This window comes from Durio zibethinus, chromosome 4 (genome assembly GCF_047325235.1).
Source record: "Durio zibethinus cultivar Kanyao isolate XHJ-2024 chromosome 4, ASM4732523v1, whole genome shotgun sequence".
In the NCBI taxonomy this organism is placed as follows: Eukaryota; Viridiplantae; Streptophyta; class Magnoliopsida; order Malvales; family Malvaceae; genus Durio; species Durio zibethinus.
The window spans coordinates 6,913,837-6,921,678 of NC_143165.1; positions in this window are offsets into that span (position 1 = coordinate 6,913,837).

Consider the following 7,842-nt stretch of genomic DNA (forward strand, 5'->3'; position numbering starts at 1 on the left):
GAGTCATAGAGGGTTTGTCTAAGTTGAAAACCTGAAAAGGCGACTTAGATAAGGAGAATACAGCATCGAATTTGAAAGTCCGCTGATATGGAGGCTAGCAAATTCGGAAGAGTTCCAAGTTGTTGAATACATCAGAGGGTTGGGTTTTCAGAAAAAAACTTTGAGATGTGTTATCATGATTATCTGATTGTTCATTTTAGGCTTTGTCCCCATACCTATCCTTGTAATTCTTTTTTGGCCAAAGTTTGCCAACATTTTGCTAATAAAAAAGCATTTTATTTCATTCTTTGGGCCTTTTTCTGATGACTATTTCCCTACCATTCATATCCCTTTCTTCTTAGTACCCCACAATGGAAGAAATGTGCAAATACATTCTCACTTTTTGAGTTTGAAATAATGATTGGTGAATGAATAACAACATAAAAAGATTTTTACATTACATGGAATAAATCAAGAGTGATAAAGGCAGAATCGAGATGTTCAGCTCCTGGTTAAGACATTGAACTTGGGAAGAGATTTTTTGTTACAGGAAGAATATGAATGGAAGAAATAATTAAGAGCTACACTAGTTGGATCTTAGAAGAGCAGTGCAATTGGATCCTTGAAGAATCAAAGGGCTTGACACCCAATAAAGGAAAAAAGAGCTTGAGAAGCTTGAGTACCATACATTGAATATGAATTATTTGGCCAACATTTGCATAGCATGCATTGAAATTCATATGCATTTGCATAGCATACACTACTTTCAGGAAAGTATAGTGTATAAATTCAAGAAGCAAGGGTGTTCCAACATCCCACATGGAGAAGACAGATATGAAGATATTTTACAGAATTGAAAAAAAAAAAGCTTGTCAGGTAAGTTCCTAATCCTTGAAATAGGATGTCTTTTGGTATCAGGGTTGATTTATAAGACCTTTGGGCATAATCCCCTGAAATTCCTTCAAACACAACTTTCAAACTCCTTTGGACATGATTGTCAAGGAGCAATTTACTTTTTCAAAAGTCGTGGTACCTCTGTTTAGAGGAGCAATTTACTTTCCAAAGTCGTGGTGCCTCTGTTTAGAGGAGCAATTTACTTTCAAAGTCATGGTGCTTCTGTTTAGAGGAGCAATTTATTTTTCAAAGTCGTGGTGCCTCTGTTTAGAGGAGCAATTTACTTTTCAAAGTCGTTGAGCCTCCGTTTAGAGGAACTTTGGTAAAAAAAACAAAAAAACAAAAAAACAAAAAAAACAAAAAAAAAACAAAAAAATACAAAAAACAAAAAAATGACAATATTGAGTTGAGTCTGGATTGGGTGTCTACGTCTTTGCACAATTTCTGTTTCACAAAAAATGTGCAAAGAGGGGCAGCTGTAGACACCCAATTGGGTCCAGGCCCAAATCAATTGGGCCTAACCCAAATAGGTAAGGCCCAATTGAATTTTTTATCTTGTATTTTTTTTCTTTTTTTGTATATCTGTATTTATTTATTTTTATTTAGAATAGATTTATATGTATATAGTTATATATTTATTATTATATTATTATTATTATTTATTTATTATTTTTTTTGTAATATATTTTTGGGTTTATCTTCTTTTATTTTTTAAATTATCTGTCAATTTTATCTGATTTTTTTGTATTATCAGATATTATTTTCTTATTTTTTTATGCTATAATATCTTTTGATTTATCTTTTCTAATTATCTAGTATTTTTTTTTATTTTGATTTTTATTTTGGAGGGCTAAGATTAAAAGTTGAAGAATCTCACTGTGGAGGGGAATTCAATCAGAAGAGTCCAATTGGATTCAAAGATTGAATCCCCGTCCAAGGAGGAATTGGGATTGATCAGGAACTCCTGATCAACCCCTATAAAAGGCACCTCCTAGAACAGATGAAGAACACACAGAAAACAGTGAGCAAAGCTACTGATTTGAGAGAATAGAAGGCGTATAGGAAGCTAAGAAAAGTTTAAGAGTGTTCTGGGAGCTAGCAGAAATTTTTTAGAATTTTTGGTGATTTTTTTCTGGGAATTTCTGGAAAATTCCAGATTTCGATTGCATTTTTCGGTGAAGTTTGAATTTTTCGGCGAAAATTTCGGCCAACCTTGAAGTTTTTGGTGACCAACCAAGTTTTCGACGAAGAATCCCAGAAACCGGTGATCTTCCGACAACTTTCGGCGAAATTTTCAGATTCCGACGACTTTTTCCAGAATCCGACGAAAATTCCACCGGTGTTCTTCAGTTTTTAGAGAGAAGGGAAAGGAAAAAGGAAGAAGAGAGAGAGAGAAAGGAGAAGGGTTCTACCGAAAAACAGAGGAAAGTGCCTTTTATACCCTTTCAAAATGACGTCGTTTTGGCCTTAAGTAACCCAGAGGATCCGCGCCTTTTGCCGAGATCCGACCCGACCCGAGCGTCGACCCGCTTCCTGACCCGCGCGTGCCTGCCACCCTCCGAGTCGAGCCGAGCTGAGCTTCCAAGTCGCCCTCCTCGAGCCGTTTCTCTTCCTTGAGCTGAGCCGAGCCGATAGCCGAGCTGCTCTGGGTTTTTTCTTTTTTTTTTTAATTTTTTTAATTTATTTATTTTTTATTTATTAGATTAGATTTATTTAATATTTTTTATCTTTATCTTATTTTTATTTTTGTTTTACTTTTCTTTACTTTTTATTTTTTTTTATTTTTTTATTTTTCTATTTTTTTTCTAAATAAAAATAAATTAAAAAAAAAGGATTTTTGAGGAAAAGTTGAAAGTATCAATTTTCCTTAAAAATAAATTTAAAAAAAAAAGATTTTTGAGGAAAAGTTGAAAGTTGAAAGTATCAATTTTCCTTGGAAATCAAAGTTCCAAAAAAAAGGATTTGTGAGGAAAAGTTGAAAGTATCAATTTTCCTTGAAAATCAAGGTTCCAAAAAATATTTTTGGGGAAAAGTTGAAAGTATCAATTTTCCTTAGAAATAAATTTTCAAAAAAAAAAAAGATTTTTGAGGAAAAGTTGAAAGTATCAATTTTCCTTGGAAATCAAAGTTTCAAAGAAAAAATATTTTTGAGGAAAAGTTGAAAGTATCAATTTTCCTTAAAAAGTAAATTTTCAAAAAAAAATATTTTTGGGAAAAAGTCGAAAGTATCAATTTTTCTTGAAGATCAAAATTTTTGAAAAATATTTTTAGGGAAAAGTTGAAAGTATCAATTTTCCTTAGAAATAAATTTTCAAGAAAAAAAAAGATTTGTGAGGAAAAGTTGAAAGTATTAATTTTCCTTGAAAATCAAGGTTTCAAAAAAATATTCTTGCGGAAAAGTTAAAAGTATCAATTTTCCTTAAAAATAAATTTCCAAAAAAATATTTTTGGGGAAAAGTTGATAGTATCAATTTTCCCTGCACAAGAACAATAATTCTTTCCTTCCTTTATATCTTAATTTTGATTTTTTTTTTCTTTAAATAATCCGACGACGGAGCCGCTGTAAGTGAAACAGTAGTTTTCTTGCATACTCCTGAGGTGAGAGAATTCTCTCAATTTTCTGCTAAAAGTATTAGAGTCAATTGAGAATAATTTCCAATAATTAATTACTTGGTAAAATTTTAAGGTTTTTGGATAACACAAATTTAAGCTGGTACCATCTTTTGATGGGCGTTGTGAGGGTGCTATAACCTTCCTCACACGTAACCGAACTCCCGAACTCTGTTCTGGTTAGTAGACTTGAACTTATTCTTTTAGGGACCCTTAAACTTAGGTGTTCCCTGAAAGGACAGATTCCTTAGATGGTCAATCGCACCTAGATAAAAAAATTGGTGGCGACTCCCTTAAGTCAATGTCTAGCGATAGATCCCCGGATCTAGACGTTATGACAAATAGTATATCAAATAATTTTCACCTAATAACAAAGGTTATAGGTTATAGATTATTATTTGGACCTATAACTATAATCAATAAATTAATTAAAAAAAGTTGGACTAAATATTATAAGTTAAAAATTAATATCTTACCAAAATACTATAGTCAATAAATAAATAAAAAGAAAAAATTGTAACAAAGGTTATAAGCTATAAATTAGTATTTGAGACAAATATTATAACCAATATGTTAATAAAATAAAATAAAAACTTTGACCAAAAGTCTATATCTCATATGTTAGTATTTAAGTCAAAAGCTAAAACTAATAAATTAAAAATGAAAAAGATTGTGCTAAAAGTCGTAAACTATAAGTTATTATTTGACTCAAAAACTATAATCAATAAGTTAATAAAACAAAAAATTAAGACAAAAGTTATATGCTATAGATTATTATTTTGCCCAAAGATTATAAGTTAATAAAAAAAATTTAGACCAAAAGCTATATGTAATAAGTTAGTAATTTGACAAATGATTATAACCAATTGGTTAATAAAATAAAACTTTAAGTCAAAGAGTCTAGTTAATAAATTAATAAAAAAAAAGCTAAATAAAATGTTATAGGCTATAGGTAAAGGCCAAATGGTATAGCAAATAAGTTAATGAAATGAAAGAATTGGACCAAAAGTTATATGTTATAACTTAGTATTTAGTCAAAAGGTATTGTCAATAAGTTAAAAAAAAAAAAAGCATAGGTTATAGGTTACTATTTAAGCATAAGGCTATAACTAAATTGATTACCAAAAAAAAAAAGTTAGGCCGAAAGTTGTAAGCTATAATTTAGTTTTTGAGCCTAATGTTATAGCCAATAGGTTAGTAAAAATAAAATATTTTGGCCAAAAATTAAAAGCTATAAATTAGTATTTAGGCCAAAGGTTATGGGTTATAAATTATATGTTACTGTTTGAGCCAAATGTTAAAGCGAAAAGGTTAATAAAAAGAAAAAAAATTGGACCAAAGGCTACAAGTTATAAGTTAATATTTAGACCAAAGTCTATAACAAACAATTTAATAAAAAGAAAAGTTAGACCATGGTTGTAAGTTATAAGTTTTTATCTAGGTTAAAGGCTATAGCTAATAACTTAATAAAAGAAAAAGTTGAGGTAAAGGTTATGAACTATAGCTTATTATTTAGGTCTAAGGCTATAACCAATAAATTAGTAAAAAAAAAAAGGTGAGCCAAATCCTATAGGCTATATGTTAGGATTTAGGCCAATGGTGATAGTCAAATACTATAGGCTCTATATGTTAGCATTTTATAAAGGTTATAGTCAATTAATTTAAAAAAATAAAAAAGTTGAGCCAAAAACTATATGTTATATGTCACTATTTGGGCCTATTTCTGTAGTCTAATAAGTTTGTAAAAAGAAAAAGTTGAACTAGGTTCTAAATTACCATTTAGGCAAAGGCTATAAACAATAATTTAATAATAAAAAGAAAAAGTTTGGTCAAAAGTCATGGGATGGAAGTTAGTATTTGAGAAAAAGGCTATAGCCTTAGGTTTATTAATAAAAAATGCTAAATATAAAAATAGTCCATATGCCATATATTTTTTGTCAATTTAGTACCTAAAGAAATAAAATTTTCAGACTAGTACTTCGATTTTCATTCTGTCATCTATTTTAATACTTCGAATTGACACCGTTAGTAAACTTACTAATGTGATATAAACATCTAATAAGATGTTGCAAGTATAAAAAAAGTCCAATAAATGTCACATCATCGATTGTCACATCAATATTAAAAAAAATTTTCAAAAATTTTTAAAAATTTTGAAATATTTTAAAAAATAAAATATTTGAAATATTTTTAAAATATAAAAATTAAATTTTTGAAAAATTTTGAAAATTTAAAAATATCTAAAATTTTTAATATAAAAATCTAAAAAACTAAAAAAATTCAAAAAAATAAAAATTTTAATAAAATAAAATTTTCTTTAAATTTAAAAAATGATAAAAACTTTTAAAATTTGAAAGTTAAAATATCTAAAAAAATTTTGAAATTTTTTAAAAATTAAAAAATCTGAATTTTTAACTTGGTAAATTTTTATAATATTTTAAAAATTAAAAAATTTTGAAAATCTGAAACATCCTAAAATTTTAAAAAAGCTATAAAAATAAGAAAACCTTAAAATCTTAATAAAAAAATCCAAAGAATTCAAAAAATTATGAAAAATTCAAAAAATATATTAAAAAATTTTAAATTGTAAGAATAAAGAAATGAAAATTTTCAAAAATTTTCAAAAGTTTTACAACTCTCTTAAAATTTTAGATTTTTTGTTTTCAATTTTTTAGGATTTTGTGATTTTTTTAAATTTAAGAAAACTTTATTTTTATTAAAATTTTTAGAATTTTTTTAGGATTTTTATTAAAATATTGAGATTTTTTGGAATTTTAAAATTTCATAACTTCTTTAATTTTTTTTAAAAATATTTTGTTTTAAAATATTTTATAATTTTTGAAAATATTTTAGATTTTTTTTAAAAAAATAGAATTTTTTAAAAATGTTTTGAAAGTTTCTTTTAATGTTAATTTGGTAATTTATAATGTGATGTTAACTGAACTTTTTTGACATACGTTAGTATTTTATTGGATATTTATGTCATATCAACAAATTGATTGACGGTGTTAGCTCGGGTATCAAAGTGGATGATTGAATGAAAGTTAGAATAAAAAACTAACAATTTTATTTCTTTAGATACTAAATTGATAGAAAATGTATACGAAGGTCATTTTTCTATTTAACCATAAGAAAAGCCCAATGCTATAGATATTGGTTAGTATTTAGCCTCAATGCTATAAATAATAAGTTAGTAAAAAGAAAAAGTTGAGCAAAATGATATAGGTTATAGGTTAGTATTTAGGCTACAGGTAATAACCAATAGGTTAGTAATGAAAAAGTTGATTGACAAGTTACTCTATGTTAAAAGTTATAATTAATACGTTTATAAATAGAAAAAGTTGATAATAAGTTAGATCAAAAGTTATAGGTTATAAATTATTATTTTGGATCAAATACTATAGCTTAAAGGTTAATAGAATTAAAAAGTTGATCTCAATGCTATATGCTATAGGTTATTATTTGGTCAATTGCTACAACTAATTGTTTAATAAAAATAAAAAACAGAGCCAAAGGCTATAGGTTATTATTTGGACCCAAAGCTATAGCTAAGAGGTTAGCAAAATGAAAAAGTTGTGTTAAAATATATAAGTTATAAGTTATTTATAGCAAATAGGTTAATAAAAAAATACTTGGGTCAAAAGCTATATGTTATATGTTAATATTTTAGCCAAAGGCTATAGTAAATAGGTTAATTAGAAAAACTTGAGCTAAAAATTATAGATTAATATTTGGACCAAAAGTTATAATCAATATTTTAATAAAAAAAAGTTAGACAAAAAGATATATGTTATAGGTTACTATTTAGACTAAAAATTGTCGTCAAATATTAGTAAAAAGAAAAAGTTAGGTCAAAGGGTCTAAGCTATATGTTAGTATTTGGGCTAAAGGCCATAGTCAATAGATTAATAAAATGAAAAAGTTGGATCAAAGGCTATACACTATAAGTTAGTTTTTGGGCCAAAAGTTAAAACCAAAAGTTAAAACCAATGAGTTAAAAAATGAAAAAACTATTCCAAAAGCAATAGATTATAGATTATTATTTAGGCTAAATACTATAGTAAATAAGGTGATAACGTTTTGAATCGAATCGAATCGAATTGAATTTGGTTTGTTTTTACGAAAAATTGATAGTATTATGAACTTTTAAAATCCAATCCAAATCCAAATGAATATTTCATATGATCCAATCCAAATTGAACTAAATTTTACAGGTTAGATTTATATATTTTTAAAATTTAATTTTTTGTTTTTATATATTATTTTTGTAATACCCTTCCCAAAATCCTCGTTATGTTATTTTTATTTTTATTTTATAAAAAGTATATTATATTATATTATATTTTACTACTATTGTTT